A 16972-nucleotide genomic window follows, 5' to 3' on the forward strand; every position below is an offset into this window, starting at 1 on the left:
GGATTCCGATGTTATGTAGGCATTGGATGAGGATGGGGTGAGAGATTGTGTCTAAAGCTGTGGAGAGGTACAGGATGATGAGGGCCTCTACATCACCTCCATCCTGAGTCAATGGGATGTCATCTGTGGTGCCAATGAGGACAGTTTCCATTTTGTTGTTGGGTCTAAAACCAACCAGAGTGGTATCAATAAGTTAGTGGTAGTTGAGGTATTTAGTGAGGCATCTGTTGATGGTTTTCTGCAAGGCTTTAAGGCCTTCACCTAACAATTGCTGCAGGGAGATTGGTCGGTAGATGGCAAGCATTGAAGGGTCCATGGAGGTTTTCTTTAGCAACGGGAGGGCAGTTGTGTGTTTCCAAGTGTCTGGGAAGGTTCCGGAATAGGTGGAGGCAGAATGAATATGAGATGGCCCTGATGGGTTACCGTCCTCTTGAGTATGCGTGGCGGGGCCAGGGATTCGAAGGGGCTCCTAAGTGGATGAACTTCATGATGGCAGAAGATTTTCTCAGGGGTGATGATGGGCCATGTGGTTAGAACCGTTTTTTGGATAAGATCTGGAGTACTTTGGCGAGGTCTGTTGAATCCAGTTGCAGGTTGAAGTTGCTGTAAATGCAATCATTTTGTTGCTGAAGCATTGAGAAAGATTGTTGCAAACGCCCTGCGAGGGAGTGATCGAGTTGGAGGCTTGTCTCATGAGGACAATCTCATCAATAGAGTAGGATGATCAGCCGTATCAAATACTGCTAATAGGTCTCATAATATCGGAATATTCACTGAATCACCATCAGCGACCATATGCAAATGATCTGTGGCAGCCAACAGTGCTAGTCCAGTGCCATGGCTAGGGAGTAGGTTCATGAGAGCTTCACCTAGGATGTGTGTTCTTCTCTATGTATTTATGTTGATGGGCCTGTCATTTACTGGTATCAAGTTTTGTTTTTAAGAACAGTTTAACAAATTCTTCATTAAGAGCCTGTGAAATCAGTCCTTGGGCCAATGGTGTATTAATAAAAGATGAGAGAGGATTAGCAACTAACAGTGCAAGTAGCAGAGAAAACGTTTTAGGGAGAGAATCGAGAGAAGAGCCTGATTTATATTGCATTATAAGATGTAATGTTGGGCTGCCAGAGATAGGGTTACATTGGTCCCAGATCTTGAGAGCAGTTCTAGACTGAAGGTCAAAGGGTGAATCCGAATTTTGCTGTGAAGAGTTTATATTTCTGATTATCATATTTTCTCTTCAAAAACATAGGCAATTTGATAGCTAATTTTGGGAACTGTTATGATGTTTTCTTTTACTGCTCAGATACAGCCGCCATTTGCTATTCAGTGATACTCTTTGAGAAATTCGTTTACCATTATTGGTTCCACTAATTAGGTGGCGCGGGAGCCCTTCACTTCTCCCATCAACACAGTGGCCTCTATCTCCATTGCCTGGCAGTTGGATTGCCTACAATGAGTTGTCTGTAGTCTGAGATAGGTTTGTGTGCAAAACCCACCCAAACCTGGCCACTCCCTGGGAATGTGGAGATAGGGAAATCAGTTCCTCTGAACAATTCTGCAGGTCTTGCTCACTTCACCACCTTGTTTACCGTACCAATTGTTATTCAACCCTGTTGGCAATAGACAATATTTTTGCCTTTGAGGTTTGCATAGCCTCTGCTCAGGTCACCATCAGGATTGTAGGTATGAATGTAGACATATGCACTCCTAAACGGCATTTATAGCTTTAAAGCAACAGAGCGCTGTACTTATTACTCAATTTCTGTGATAAATTTATTTTCTCTGTTGCTGTAAGTATACAGTTCACTGATGCCCGTCTGGCTAAAGTTACATTATGCAGTAAACAAGCACTGTTCATAAAATAGTAATATGAATGATATTATACATAAGGCAATAATCCGCTCTATAATACGACAGTAACAAGAGTACATCCTATATACACCTATACCACACTCTCTTAATACCGCCATTGAGCTAATGGCCCTTCACCTGTCCATACATCCCTACTACCGTGGATAAGCAAGATTCTGGAAAGGCATGTGAATAACACTTTGGTATCCTTTCTAGAAGATAATGGAATACTTCACCCTTCCCAGACTGGGTTTCGCCCGCAAATGGGTACCGAGACGGCTCTTTTAGCAGTGACTGAGGAAGCAAGAAGGATCCTAGACTTAGGGGGAACTGCAGCCATTATCCTTCTTGACCTCAGCACTGCATTTGATACTGTCAATCACTCTACATTATGCGCCAGACTTATGAATGTGGGTGTGTCTGGTATGGCAGTACAGTGGCTGCGATCTTTTCTTACTGGCCGCTCCTTTAGGGTTTTTGAGGGAGATACTGTATCCAATCAGTATCCCCTCCACTGTGGGGTTCCTCAAGGCTCCGCTCTGAGCCCTACCCTATTCAACATATATCTGAAACCTCTGGCAGAAATTGTTCATCCATTTGGCATAAAAATTGTCTCATATGCAGATGATACTCAGCTCGTGATAGCTCTCAACCATCTGGAAGGACCATCTAACACCTTAGCGTGCTGTTTAAAAGAGGGTGCCAAGTGGATGGACCAATCATGCCTTAAGTTGAATGGGGATAAGACGGAGCTCATGCTGTTGGGCAACTCTCCTATCTTCAACTCGACCTCCCTATGGCCAGTTTGCCTAGGCCCTGCTCCTATGCCCAAATATCAAATCAAGAGCCTTGGCATCTGGATTGATCAGTCACTCTCATTCAGTCACCAGGCAACTAAACTCTCCTCTATTTGTTTTGGACTTCTGAGGATGCTTCATAAGGTCCTTCCCCTTCTCCCCTTCCACGCCAGAAGAATCATGGTTCAAGCACTGATACTCTCCCGTCTGGACTATGGCAATGCTCTATACCTGGGAGCACCTCAGTACACCAACAATAAACTCCAGGTAATACAGAACTGCGCGGCTCGCAGACTACTTCAGATCCCGCGTTGGAAATCTGCAAAACAAGCACTAGAAAGCCTGCATTGGTTGCCGATTAAGCAAAGGATCCAGTTCAAGGCTATGTGTCTGTCCCACAAGGCCTTTTGGAGGAAGGGCCCTGTCATTCTTCAGTCTCTCATCACCCCCTACCACCCTAAAAGAGATCTTTGGTCATCCGGATCCTTCCTTGCATTCCAACCCAGAATAAAAAAGACCAGATGTGGTGGTCGCTCCTTCTCTTATAATGGTGCTATGGGCTGGAATGCCCTTCCTCTTCAACTACGCAAGGAACCTAATCTCCTATCCTTCCGCAGGCTCCTGAAAACCTGGTTGTTCTAAGTCTTTTCTTGCCTCTGTTACTCTGTTCTTTGTCCGCAGCGCTGGGAGGCCTACGGGTAGCCATCGAGCTTTATAAATCTCATTTCAATTCAATTCAATTCATATATAGCATAAGTAAAAGACTATATGCAGGCCAATGGGTAACCACAGGAACCATGCTCTAAAGCCCAATGGAGTTGCTCTCTGGTGCTACATTAACACCCAACGATACATCAATCATGCCTCGGAGTATTGCAATCCAGGGCCACGTGGGAAGACGCAGGTGAGCCCTATAAACCCATCAACCCATCGAAACTGATTAGTGATGCCTTGTATAAAAGAACCAAGTAACCTAACATTAAATACCTGTATGAATGTGAGGAGATATCATAGTAATGCACATTATATTTCACTAGCAAAAGATGTAAAATGCTACATTTATTCAGCTAGGTTTGGAAAACACTTTTAAATAAAAGGCATGTCTCTGGGTGAATCTGTGTATACGTGCATGTGTGCGTTCTTGTGTGTGTGTGTGTGTGTGTGTGTGTGTTCGTGCGCGCACGTGCGTGTTTATATGTACAAAACAAGAAAAATTTGACCAACCTATCATGGCTTTGAAAGCATAATTCTTTCTGAGCAGAAAATAATCTCTTTGGGAACTGCAGGCTTTCAATTACATCTACTGTAATAGATTTCTACTGTAAAAGTGTTGCTAGTGAGTCGAATTGTAGACTGTTGTGTCGTGATGATCATGATAGGGTACAACATGCTTTGTGTGAATGGTATTCAGCATGTTGTCATCCGTTTTGCCTTGCACTCTAATTATAATATTTATCCCCCAAATATGTGCCACAAATCTCAATTTCCGAATTCTTTCCGGGGCAGTCAATCGTTCAGATTTGTTTGTTATGCAAATTGTTTTGAAATTAGTCCCATAAAATGAGGCGGAATTGTATGCTACAGCTACAGTTTCAAAATGTCTACCATGTCATCAACTTCACTCCGGCATGAAAAGCGTCGCATGCCACAATACATGTCAAAATATAACAAGGAAATGCATTTTCTCTTCTTTGAAGCCACACTTGCAGGCTCTGCTTTTTAAAACATGTCAATCACTCAAGCATCTATTCTTTGGCCCTACATAGATTCTGACAGCCTGTCTGTCTGTCTGTTCTATCATGGGAGACACTCTTCATAAGACTGCAGTTACATCAACAACATGCAGAGAATGGCCTGTATTCCATGGAAGGCACCAAGGTAACCACAAGCGGTTTCCATTTGAGAACCCCAGATGGAGCACCCCCAGCCCCTTTGTTTGTTGATAAGGGTTTACTGAGGCTGATTCCCGAAAAGAAACCACCGATGGGAACCAGGGTGAAGTGAGGCTGAAGGCAGCACAGAAACGGGAACCAGGTAGGCCCATGTTCAGATACGTGCCCATTTCCGGTAGTGTTTACCAATACCAAACAGAAAGTAGTTGGACTCCCTAGTACTGTCTTGATAGAAAACGACCAGTAGAGTTCAGTAAAATACAAGAATCACTTCAGCATTCTCTAGATTCCAGTCCACAGAAATTGTCTTCCACGAGCACCCGTAGACAATAATATTTTTTTCAAATCTTGCATTTTCAGTGATATGATCACCGAAGGCCGTGATTTTTTATTAAAAACAGAGCTTTGGACTATACCATTTCCCGCTGAAAGGCAATATTTTTCTCCATGTGTTCCCATACCTGGTGTGTCAAGCAGTTAGGTTCTTACTTTCCCTCCATGTTAAAGAAAAGTAGATGTTTCAGCACCAGGCTAATGTGCTGCATAGCTAAATACATATAAGGTCCCAAAGGCTAGACCAAATGCATTGCAAATGCTTGTTTTGTTTTGTTCACTGGACTTTGAGTGACATTGTTCAGATCACTGATTTTCTACAAATGGGACAGGTGGGCTACTCTTGCTGCACTTAGACATATAATTGAGCCCAGGTGTGGAACCATAGTTGAGTCTGGCTGATAGAGAGCACCATCCTAGCAAAAGCATACTTCTAGTTATTCTGTAGCATTTTTGTAGTTTCAAGGAGTTCCAAATCATTGATTTAAACAGGTATAGACCCTTAGGTGGGTAATGACACCTCCATTCATAGGCAGGAATTATATTCCTACCGGGGATGTAATTGAGCTTAGTGCAAGTAATATACATATACACATGCTACTTGCCCACTAGCTTTGTATCCCCATTGCTGTATCTGCACTACAAGTGCTAGAAACATCCATCCCTGACGCAGATAGATATAATTTCTGATAGCATGTGTGGTTTTTTTCACTTTTATACTATAACACACACCTGTGCCCGCACGCCTGTGCCCGCTTACATATAGGGTGCACTGCCCTTGTTTGCACCATGGCACACCTTTAAGCTGGTGCGCCAGACGCAAACATGAACAGTGCACCTTATTACAGTGAGTTCACTTTTTGCAGGGCAGCCATGAGCTCACAAATGGAGCGGCTGGTTTTAAGCTACTCGATGTTGCTCTGTACAGGAGGCACCCTCTTGCACTTTAAACAGGGGTTAGAAATCCCATTGTAGGTGGGTGCATTAAATGACTGCCCCTGCCTGCAGGGGGATGCCTAGGGACACCATTCGCCCCTCAAGGGGGCTGCCCTCAGGGGGCGCACTGACAGTTCACAACCTTTCTGTGGTGCACTGTCAGTGCTCCTCATAAGAGCACATTTGCCTCTGTGCCTTCTTTGGTAGAGCGGTTCAGGAACAGAGGCAAAGTGGTTCCCTCGGTTGCATGGGGCAACACCCTCCATGCAAATGATGGAACTCTCTCTCAGGATAGAGCTGGCGCTACATGTGTGCCAACACTATCACCATTGCAGATGGTTGCTGCACATGCGTCTGTGGCCCCTTCTGTAATACCATTGTGCCACGGGGCTCAAAAAGCGTGCGCACGCTCCCATTTCGCCCCCAGGGCACTATATGCAATATGGCCCCTTGTGTTTGACAAATAACATTCGCCCTCACTGAACACTGGGTCTCAGACATGCAGCCAGACACAGCAGAGTGTGTCCATTTATTGCCAGTGCCCATTTTTCCTATCAGGTCTTCTGAATTGTGGTACGGATGTTAACACACATAGCAGCTCACATGCATGAACCTATTAGTATATAGCTGTAGGAATGTGAGGAGCTGCATAGACAGAGTCCGAAGACTTGCAAGGTCAGCAAGAAAAGAGAAAGACCTGCCCTTAGTTTGCCACATGTGAAGAAGTGTAAAGCGAGACGTGGACTGGGTTGGAAAATGTGGCAGATGGGCCTGTGGAGGCTGGGCTGAGAAGGAGGGATTAGCAGTACAACCTGAGTCAGAGAATCGACCAAAAACGCTCTCTCCATAAACAGAATAGGGTAGGTACTTCCAGGCGTCTTTAATTACCAGCAGCATGAAATAGTATCTACCTCGTTACTTGCTACGTTGTATGGTTCCTGCTCCACTGAATTCACCCATCGTTAGTGTTTGCCGCAAATTTGTTTTTTCCCCTTCCCTCTTTGTGTTTCCTAACTTTGGGGTTTGTGACATTAATTATTTTCAAGAGATTCATGGCATTTCCATATTGCCTTAACTCTGCAGACTTCTGTGCTGCAGAAATCGGAGAGGGTCTCCTGGTAGTTGTTTTTTTTGTCATCAGCCTGTTGCCTGGAGCATGGGGTAAGTTTGTTCACTGTATTATGTCAATTATCTGTGACTGCTTCGATTAACTATATTTAAGTATCCTTTGTGTTCTCAAAGATTGAATACCTTTTATGTGGGTTGTTACATCAATAATGGGTTAAATACTGAACTCCATAATGAATCCTGTAGGTCAGGAGAGCAGCTGCAGTCTTTTGTCTTCTTTTTATCTCACATCACTTACCCCCTATCGCCTCTGGCAAGATCAGGGTGGTGAGACCATCCATCAATGCTCAGCAACCTGCCCTCACAGAGAGGAGGTTAAAGGAATATCCACAGATCCTGCCTTGATTTTTCTCACTTAGCCAAGAACTGACAAGGTTGCCATTCAATAAATATTGTATATTGCTTAAAATTGGCCCTTTGCAGCAGGTACATCCAGTGGTTGACAAAGAGGCCATCGAGACAAGACAAATGTGATTATATTCACCAAGCATGAACAAAAGAGGGATTCACAGGTGCTGCAGACAAAATAAACAACCAGAGGCCCTGCCAGAACCTGAAAAGTATATATGAACGTTTCCACTCTTCAGCAGAAGCAGCTGCCCCTCAAAAACCTGTCCAAGTAATGCAAATGTAAAATAAAATAGGAGACACAGCTTCCAAGCAACACTTCCATCGTTATCCAGCCCACTTCAGTCCTGAAGAAGACCCCTAGATTAACTCAACACTGTAAATGCTGTAATACAGATGAACCACAAAATGAATCTTAAATGACAATAAACAAAGAAAAAGGAATCAACAGACTTGGTTTGGGCTACGCAACCTCTCTCCACCCTAAAGAAGGAGAAAAGTAGCCTCACTGATTATTCACAATAAATAGACAGCTACCATGGGACTATCTTTAGGAACAAGTGTCAAAATTCCAGAAAAACTCTAACAGCTGGTCCATTACCCACAGCACCAACTGTGTTGGTAACAGAATTATTGAAAAATATGCAACATAGGGTTTTATTCTAAATGTATTCATTTCACCTTGATACTTATGTTTGGTCGTCCTCCGTCCCTCTGTTCTAACCTCTGGTTTCACCTTAAACTGGGTCCCACCCCAGTCCAGTTAGAGCTGCCAGAAATCTTGGATCCAAGACTCCCTCAGGGTGAAAGTGTGGATACGGGGAGTGAACGCAGGCTCACAACTAAGAACGCGTGCAGTAGCAATAAATCATTATCCTGCCAAATACTAATTTTTATGGAGAAAGAGAAGTACTTTATTTCTACAGCTACCCACACAAAAGAGGAATGCGACATTCAAAAACAACTGCACATTTCCCTTGAGGTCAGGGCTCTTTTGATTCATTAGGTGGCTCCCAGGGTTCCACTCGTTCCTCGCTTCTAGCAGTAGTGGTTATTCCCCACTCATTATGGGTAACATTCAGGGCTTGCTTCACTAGTTGACCGAATCTCCAGAGTCCATTATGACTCTATTTTTAAAGTCAACAGTGTTCCAGCACCACAGAGTTAATTAGCAGCAAGTTCCCCCAGGGCCAACAGGCCACAAATCAGTCTTACCCACACCTCGTAGGATCAGAGTGACAGGAGTTCCTGAGTGCGCCTTTTCCATGGATGCTGGAGCAGCAGAGGCTGATTTAGGTAAGTTTGCTGCAAACAGTCCTAGTGAGTTGCTTTCAGCTGTTGGAGATTATTCACACGGGGTTCCGCCTTTGCATTGAGCTCCATCTTCACAGGGCACATTTATGGTTCCTCGCGCAATGGAGAGGGGCGTTGTTGATATAAAGCTTCTGCTGTGAATCCTTCATGTCGGATAGGTGAACAGAGTCAACAAGAGCCTCACTCCTCTTTGTGATGACTCGAATTAGAACACACATCTTGCTGGTCCTGGTGACCCCCTCTAGCATGCCGGGTCACCGTATCCTCATGGTACACCATCTCAGGCCTGATCAGTACACTCTTGTATAGCGCTAGCCTGACCCGAGGGTATCGGGGCGCTTCACAGAAGTTTTAGAGTAGGTTTCGCAGCAGTTTTTGAGTACGATTCATACAATAAAGCTGTATTCTACATATAGGCTCGGAAAGTCTGCGTGTGTTGAACAGCGTTGAGGTAGTACTTGAGTCCTGAGATAACATCATAGAGTACACGTTGTCTTGGGGAGGATACAATAAAGCAGTATTCTACAGATGGGTTCAGAAGTCCAAGTGTGCTAAGGAGCATTGAGGTAGTCCGTGAGTCCTGAGATAACCTCATAGAGAGCACGTTAACTTGGGGTTGAACCACTTAGGTGGGGGGGGGCAGGTGGGGGTCCAATAGCAGGGAGGAGGTAAGCCTTATAGCAGCAATGTCTGGGAGAGGCGACAAGCAGGGATTTGCGTTTGGATGGTGGCTGAAGCCCTCAGTGGCCCCTTCTGGCATACAGTGCCATGACCCACTACTGCACATTGGCTACGGCCCTCATCACATGGCTGTGTTCTCATGAAGGCCCCACCGCTTTTGCACTATGCAGGGCTACGGCTGATTAGCGCAGCAATGCACACGGCTCATTTCACATCAGTCCTCCTCTGGCAATCGAGGGTCTCTGACTTTGTTCTGCAAATGGGCATCCACCTGATTGGTCAGAGCAGAATGCTTTACATTTCTGGAGCCAACCTTGTCAGGGCATTTGACCTTATTTGGTGCTCCAGAGGATTTATGTGCGTGAACTTATTTTCAGACTTACATTTCGTACTGGAGGCACCCTAGTCATCCTGAGATGTGTCTCCCTTGATAACGAATCAAATCTAGAGAGAGCCCATAGACTGCTCACCTATTTTAGCCCTACATCTGGAGAAGTAATCAAATAGTAATTGAGAGAAAGGTCTAGGAGAGTTATGTCAAAGGAGAAAGGGCTTTATAATCTGAAGAACCTGGAAGCAAAGAGGGCCCTGACAAATGGTCTTTGGAGACAATGAAAAGAGGCCCCTATCTGAGCCTCAGAAAATATTCTTGTGAATTTGGAGAGTTTCGAATATGGAGGCTTAGCTGACAAGTGCAAGAGTTTTCCAAGAGGTCCAGCAACTGAATCGCCTGTAAGTATATGAAACAAAGCAACAAATCCCAGTCACTGTAAATAGAAACTGCAAGAGCACTGTGTTGCTGTGTATAAACTGATTGTGGGCCATGATGAGATTATCATCTATATCGACCATCACCTGCATACGCTATGCAAGAACACAATGCATGAATTTGGCAATGAACCAAAGGGCTGCTGGGAGAACATTCAGTGAGTGCTTTATTGTCCAGAAGATCCAGTAGCTCCGGGTCCAGGAGGGAAAAAATGGGACAGGGAGAGTTTAACCTGTGCTTCTGGATTCTCTTGTGGAGGTACTCTGTCCTGCTCCCATAGATTTGTTCATGCATGGTCGATAACAAGTTGGACTGATGGCTGGCAAGGCTACCCTTCTGTGCCCTTATTCCAGAAGAAAACATATTCCAGTGCTTTTGCGCTGGCCTCAGAAAAAAAAAACCCTTCCCAGAAATGTTCTACACTTGTTGCATTTGATGACTGTTTGAATGAAAGTCTTCATCCATTTGGACTATTCTAAAGGGAAAATATTCCCCAAAAATACTTTAATAATCATTTGGCATTGAAGAACTTCAAGGTGGAAGCCAGGTCAGCCAATTTGGGATTTATGTTAATGAGCAGCCTTTTTTCTCTTTTTGATAGTGTGGGTCAAGTTGGCTTTGCCCTAAAAGCTAATCCTTATCTGGAGCTAGTCCATGGTTTTAGATTGCAGCATTAAATGTCTAAAAGCCATTCCTGACAAATATTCAGGCCCTGGTATAAAACAATCCAAGGGTTCGAACCAGTCCTGCTTGGAAAAGTAACAAAATGTTTGGTCTACCTCTGGGATGGCTAGGGGATTAGAATCCACTGTGTTGTATGGGCATTCAAAATGTATGTACTTCCCTGGGGTTGGTGTGGTAAGAAATGAGGAAGCAGAATAAAGAAAGAGTATACTTTATTGAGAACACCCATGTAACAGCATCAAGGCAGGAAGGTATCAGAATAGATCTTACATTGAACAACAGCAACGAATGAACCAATTGAAATGTAGGAACATTGGTGATACAATATTCTGAAAAGTGAAAGAAGCATTTACTTGCATTACATGCAAATTTAAAGCAGGTAGGAAACATGAAATGGGTACTACACACATCCTCCCTTAAAAAAAATTAAAATAACTATATATTACCATGAATATGTAAATAAATTACAAAGTTTTCAACTTTTTCAGGCATTTTGTTTTACTCTTTGGTTCCCTTGAGCATATTCTCTAATTTTCATACATCATGCAGACCTGAGATGAATGTGAGAAGTTGGCCTGGCATATGCTGGTCACTAGTTATAGTGAGCACCTTGCACCAGTCCAATTCGACTCTTATGGTAGATAGGTTTAAGACAACCTTTTAAAGAAAGCTATCCTAGTGGTAGCTGTGGAGAGCAGCCTTCAGGCTAAGTCTCAGAGGAATGTAAAGCAGCTTGTTTTACCTTATAATCTCTTGAATTACCAAATGAAAGGACACCACACAGGTATATATATCAAATATATATGTATTTATTTCTAGACACACTCTACTAATCTCTTTATGAGATTAGAAGTCAGGAACACATTCAAATATCAACGTTTCACAATAAGTTAAGCACAAATATGGCTGGGGCCCTAGGGGCGTACCATACCATATACTAAAAAAGAGGTTTAGGAAAGTCGACTTGCAAGGGGACAAGGTCTAGGGCCTGTAGAATCGCTGGAGCTTCACTAATCCACCCAAGGCAGGTAAGTAAAAGACCCACGGGAGACGCATGCAGTGTGAGAACACAGCCGCGGGTTCCCTATTGATTACAATGGGGCAAGTCGCGGTTGGATTTTTAAAGTTTTAGGGTACTTCGAGGAAGTCTACAAGCAAGCCACTTACAAGGTAAGTAATTTGAGGGCCAACACACACTAGGGCACCGGAATGCACGAGTTACCTCACCCAGGGAAGTCGGGTGCATAGGTGTCTTTTGGTGTCGGGTCGCGTCACTGTTTTCTATGGAAGCCAAAGAAGATTTGCTGCTTGCGAAGACTGGAGAAGTGTCCGGTGGAATCCAAGGCTGGATTCAAGATGAAGAAGACCTGAAAGCAGAAGGGACAGTGTTCACAGTCACTTGCCAGTGACCCGGGGCCAGGAAGATGATAGCCCACGGATGTCAGGTGATTTCAGGTGATCAAGGGTGTTTTGACTCTTTGCTCACAAGGTCCAGGAGAGATTGACGATGACCAGCAGCTGGATTCGGAGTGTCCCACAACGTCTGCAGCTGACTGTAGTGTCGACAACCGGATTGGATTCAACAAGCCTTGGCATCAGCAAGTCTTGTGAAAAGTGAATAAAGTCAATGGTGCAGACCAGCAAGGTCTGAGGGACTCACCCAGCAAGGGTAAGTGAGGGCAGGCCTGGAGCAACCAGGGGAGCCCTTTGGTTTGATCAGAAAGTCTTCAGGGGACCCACAAGCTAACGGGCAAGGGATCGCAAAGATGCCTCGTGAGGAAATGCTTTACAGGCACCCACGGTCACTCGGGACAGGGTAGGCCTCTGATTTTCAGTGCACAACCTGCTGGAGGCTTGGGCCACACATGGTCCAAAGCATAAGTTCGTAGATTGTCGTGAAGGGGTTGCACTCGACAATAGTGCATGGTTCCCAGGTATTGCGGTTCCTCATCACTCGTGGGGTCCACTCACCTCAGCTTTGTTGGGGACTCACAATGGCCATCAAGAAGTCAAGAAATCCACTTCTGGGGCTGCAGGGACTTCGGACTCTAGCAGGAGTGGCAAAGTTTCCGACCATTGATTCAAGTTTTGGTGCCTGCCAAGCAAGGGAGTCACTCCTTGACTCCAAGGGAGATTCTTCTGTCTTCCAAAGGTAGTGGAACGTCGAAGGGCCAGGATTCTTCTTGTAAAGCGTCGTCCAGGGATATCTGATTTACAATGGCAAAGTTTCCCTATCTTATACTGAAGGTAGGGGAGGGACTAGCTTTATGACCACTCCTCTGGGAGGGTCAACTTCCCTTTGTCCAGTTTCACGCCAGAGCAGGGACAGGTAGCCCCTGAACCGGTTTGAGCTGGCATATGCACAGAGGAGCCTACTGCTCCCCCAGTGCAGGACTTCAAAGGACTCTAGGAGTGCACCCACCCAGCCCCAATACACTAAATCCTGTCTGGGAGGTGGTGACACCTCCCTGTGACAGGATGCCTATTGTTGGGCCTCCTCCACTGCAAGTTTCAGTCAGCAGCAGGAGGGCAGCCCAGTGTCTGTGCTGGTGGCATCCATTTTGTGATGCCAGGGCTCTTTCAGATTTCTACCGTGTTTCCACAGTAGATACATGCCTATCCCTCTAGAAGGGTGGGATCATACACCCACACCAGTTACTGGTGTGGGGGTATGATTCCAAGTTGTTTGACACCAAACACAACATGTTTTGATGCAGTCATTCCAAAGTTAGCATTTACCAGTAGGTTATAATGCACTTAAGAGTATATGGTTTAACCGCATCCACAAACAGCCACAGAGAATAGACTCTGTCAGCTGCAGAGGGGCCCTGCTCAGGCAGAAGTACCCCCTCACATTATAAACCAAGCACCCTGCCCTCAGGATTGATATGGCCTGTCTTAGGGGTGACTGATAGGTTTATATGTTTGTGTAAAGTGAGATATAGGAACCTATATCGCAGTGAGGAGTGCTACCACTACCTCACCCAGGCTGCAGTAGCAGGCCAGTGGTGTCAGATTTAGTCTGCTTCCCAGGGGTGGCATAATACATGCTTCAGCCCCTGGTAGGCTTGTGAAGTACCTATGCCCTTGGTACCTGGGGTACCATATAATGGGGGCTCATAAGGTACCACAGTATCCAATCACTAGTGCATCTAGTATGCACTCCAAGTTCTTTAGAGAGAACAGAGAGACTGGGGCCCTGATTAGCAGAGACCCAGCCAGACTATAGCCAGAAACCTGTGTTAACATTAGAAAAAAGTGGGGGCAACATAAGTGCAGATCCTACTCTCCTACAATGAAGCATCATCATAACTAAAATTGTTTTGAAAATCTGGGAGAAAGAGTAGCACAATTCGGTAGATCAAGAAGAAGAGAAGAAACCAAGCAAGAGGATTTCATTTCCCATCTCCCATATGCACAGAAAATGACATCACTGGATCTCCCAGCATTCCCCTGCATTGGAAGTGACATCGCTGATTTTACAGTCATCCATCTGGACAGGAAGTGACATTACTGGTTTTCCTGCCAAAACCGTCTTTAAAAGATGAAGCCCAGCAAGAGCACATCAATTACCATCGCCCATCAACACAGGAAGTGACATCACTGGATCTTCCATTATTCACCTGCACAGGAAGCTACATCACTGAATTTACCCATCATCCATCTAGACAACAAGTGACATTACCGGTTTTCCCACCAAAAACGTCTTTTAACGAAGAAGCCAAGCAAGAGGATTTAATTTCGCGTCACCCATCAGCTCAGGAAATGATATCATGGGACCATGCACTCCTACCCCCTCTTATAACCTACTTAATGGCAGCTGCAACACAGATGAGCAACAGATGCATGCAGCGGGCACACTGCTGGCACGCAGAAGGCGTGCCATAGGCAAGCCCGTCTGTCCCTGTCTGCGCCTGCACGGCGCTCAGTGCCAGGAACTCTGGTCCGATCACCACTCCGTGATACTCCAGAGCATTCCTTAGGTCACTAGACCACAGATGCCATTCCCCCAGCTGCTGCGGAACTGTTCAACCACACCACAGTAGGAGCTTTCACCTTCACCCCCTGCTAGATTGCCAGCAGCCACCTGCCCACACCCCAGCAATGCCTACATCCTTACCCCACACCACATATCACAGCAAACCCGCACATCAACACCCACTCGCATGTATGCTTCTCAACACACAATCACTCGGCAAACACCCAACCCAAATATGGGACCTGCTGAGCAGCGACACACAACATCCTCTGCATCACAAATACCTGACTCAACTCCTGATAGGCTCCTGACATCGCCACAGCAATCCCAGTTGGGTACAAGATCACTTGACAGGTCCGCCTTCACAAGCCAGGAGGAGGACTCACTATTGTCTACAAGGAATCAATCTAATGCACAACAACCACAGAGAACGTCACCCCATTCATTGATCACCTGCACATCAAGCTGCAAATCTCCAAAAACATTACCCTGAATGGACCCCTCAGCTACTGACCACCCGGAACACAAACCACCTTTACTAACCCCATCACTGACTTCATCGTTCAGCTCACCATCAACTCCAGAGTAAGCCTGGGTGGAGTTCGCAGAGTTCTGCTATGCGGAACTCCGCAAAGTGCAAAAAAAACCTCCTCAAGTCAAATGCTTTTGCATTAGACTCACGAGGGACACCTAGTAACGACTAGTGGAACTGCAGCTTCATGAAAGGGTTTCAATGCTTTTGCATTTGACTCGTGAGGGACACCTAGAAATGACTAGTGGAACTGCAGCTTGAAGTAATAATTTCAATGCTTTTGCATTTGACTCGTGAGGGACACCTAGTGACGACTAATTGAACTGCAGCTCTTTGTAGAATTATTTTGATATTGGATACTATAATATTCACTGTCCACTGCTAATCTTGTCCCATAATGCTTTGCAGGGCCTTTGTTTGGGATTGTATTTTTGCCCATAACTATATTTGGGGTGGTCCTAAGAGGATGGGACCACCACTGAATCGTTCAGCAAGATGTGCTCTTTGATTTCAAAGTATCTGCTTGGTTCTCCCCCTAGGTTAGGGAGGATCCTAAAATTATCACCTCTCTCACTGCTTGCTAAATTTTAATTTTCACTTTTGTGATATGACTATATGCATTTTAGCATGTAAAGACAGAGACACTTCTTATTTTACCAAAAGTGTAGGACGTTTCTGTTTAATTGGGAGTCCAACGGAGTGAAGTTGTGGAATTCACAGAGTTTGTGTTCAACTTCGTGGAATTCCACGTAGTAGTACTCTGCAAATTACGCCCACCCTTATTCTTGAGTTCCACAAGAAACTGAAGACCTGGCTGTTCGTAAAAGTACCTAGGGGACCACAAACCTGCACAACTGCCTAAGCGCCTGGATACACTCTCCGGTGAGTCGTGTGCTTTACAAATCAACATAGCATCCTCAATGCCCTCTTGATTTTGAGAAACTGTTATTTTTGCAGGCAATTCTAGAATAACTCCACTGTTGTTGAGCAAAGCTGATGTTTTCCTAATCCAGACAATTTTCCACACTTTTGAACATTTTAAAGAACCTTGCGAAAGCATCTTAATTTACTCACAATGTCCTATTGTAAGGTGCTAAACTTGAAAACTTTGAACATACATACCAAACCCTTCTCCTGATGTTTAATCAACATTAGTTTTCGTTTGCTCTATGGGAGATTTCTTCAGGCGATATTTTAGAAGTATGGCCAGCAGCCAACTTGGATTTAAATCATTCTTGGTTTCCTTCCTTTTAACAAGAAAGGATAAAATCCAGTCGTACTATGAGGCGTACAATATTTTGAACATATTACCTCAGAAATGTGCTTTTTAACATCAAATCGAGTCTTGATGGCAAATTGAACCCCATCCACCAGAATGTTATAAATCTCTCCAATAAGCCATAGAAGTGTTGAAACAAAATCTGCAAAATGAAATATGTGAACTGAACACCATTATCTGAAGTGGCAGAATCTTTAAACCATTCTCTTCTAGATCATTGTAATAGAAAAAACAATACCTTCCTCAGTTTTGGGTTTAGAAATTCTGTAAGTTCTGCCCACTTTGAAAATTAATCAGCATTTACAAGTGCATGCAATGTACAACTTTGTAGGGTTTTTAATGGTGCCTGATTCTCCAACATGTCCTAAATGAGCAAGAGAAATGAGGCAAGAACGAATATTCACTGGTGGGGTATACCAGTACATCTTCATCACAATATCACCTTC

This window comes from Triturus cristatus, chromosome 2_2 (genome assembly GCF_964204655.1).
Source record: "Triturus cristatus chromosome 2_2, aTriCri1.1, whole genome shotgun sequence".
In the NCBI taxonomy this organism is placed as follows: Eukaryota; Metazoa; Chordata; class Amphibia; order Caudata; family Salamandridae; genus Triturus; species Triturus cristatus.